The following is a 1,491-nucleotide window of genomic DNA, read 5'->3' as shown; positions in this document are numbered from 1 at the left end:
AGCATGCTTTTACCACACCAAACTTAGAAGTTTTGCTCGTCCTCGAGCAAAAGAAGAAAGAAGAGAGTAGAAGAAGAAGAAATAGAGGAGATGGAGGTGGCTTTGTGGTTCGGCCAAGGGGGAGAAGTAGTGTTTAGGTTATCTGAAAATGAAGGAGTGAAGAAGGGTTTATATAGGGGTGGGGAGAGGGGTAGGGTTCGGTCATGGATGGGTGGGTTTGGGAGGGAAAGTTGTTTGAATTTGAATGGTGAGGTAGGTGGGGTTTTATGAAGGGTGGATGTGAGTGGTGAAGAGAATAGTGGTGGGGTAGGTGGGGATCCTGTGGGGTCCACAGATCCTGAGGTGTCAAGGAAAATTCATCCCTGCACCAAGTGGCGAGCAAAAATGCTCCCTTATGCCAATTCTGGCATTAAACACCGGGCTGGTGCCCATTTTTGGCATTTAATGCCAGCTTCTTGCCCTTTCCTGGCATTTAACGCCAGTCTGGTGCCCCTTTCTGGCGTTAAACACCCAGAATGGTGCCAGACTGGGTGTTAAACGCCCATTTGCTGCCCTTACTGGCGTTTAAACGCCAGCAAGTTTTTCCTCCAGGGTGTGCTATTTTTCTTTCTGTTTTTCATGTTGTTTTTGCTTTTTCAATTGATTTTGTGACTTCCCATGATCATCAACCTACAGAAAACATAAAATAACAAAGGAAATTAGATAAATATAACATTGGGTTACCTCCCAACAAGCACTTCTTTAATGTCAGTAGCTTGACAATGGGCTCTCATGGAGCCTCACAGATACTCAGAGCAATGTTGGAACCTCCCAACACCAAACTTAGAGTTTGAATGTGGGGGTTCAACACCAAACTTAGAAGTTAGTTGTGGCCTCCCAACACCAAACTTAGAGTTTGACTGTGGGGGCTCTGTTTGACTCTGTTTTGAGAGAAGCTCTTCATGGTTCCTCTCCATGGTTACAGAGGGATATCCTTGAGCCTTAAACACAAAGGATTCTTCATTCACTTAAATGATCAATTCTCCTCTGTCAATATAAATCACAGCCTTTGCTGTGGCTAGAAAGGGTCTGCCAAGAATGATGAATTCATCCATGCACTTCCCAGTCTCTAGGACTATGAAATCAGCAAGGATGTAATGGTCTTCAACTTTTACCAGAACATCCTCTACAAGTCCATAATCTTGTTTTCTTGAATTGTCTGCCATCTCTAGTGAGATTCTTGCAGCTTGTACCTTAAAGATCCCTAGCTTCTCCATTACACAGAGAGGCATGAGGTTTATGCTTGACCCTAGGTCACACGGAGCCTTCTTGAAGGTCATGGTGCCTATTGTACAAGGTATTGAGAACTTCCCAGGGTCCTGTCTCTTTTGAGGTAGTTTCTGCCTAGACAAGTCGGCCAGTTCTTTGGTGAGTAAAGAGGGTTCATCCTCCCAAGTCTCATTACCATATAACTTGTCATTTAGCTTCATGATTGCTCCAAGGTACTTAGCA

This window comes from Arachis hypogaea, chromosome 9 (assembly GCF_003086295.3).
Source record: "Arachis hypogaea cultivar Tifrunner chromosome 9, arahy.Tifrunner.gnm2.J5K5, whole genome shotgun sequence".
In the NCBI taxonomy this organism is placed as follows: domain Eukaryota; kingdom Viridiplantae; phylum Streptophyta; class Magnoliopsida; order Fabales; family Fabaceae; genus Arachis; species Arachis hypogaea.
The sequence above is the reverse complement of the archived record's forward strand: the minus strand, read 5'-3'. Positions refer to the sequence as shown.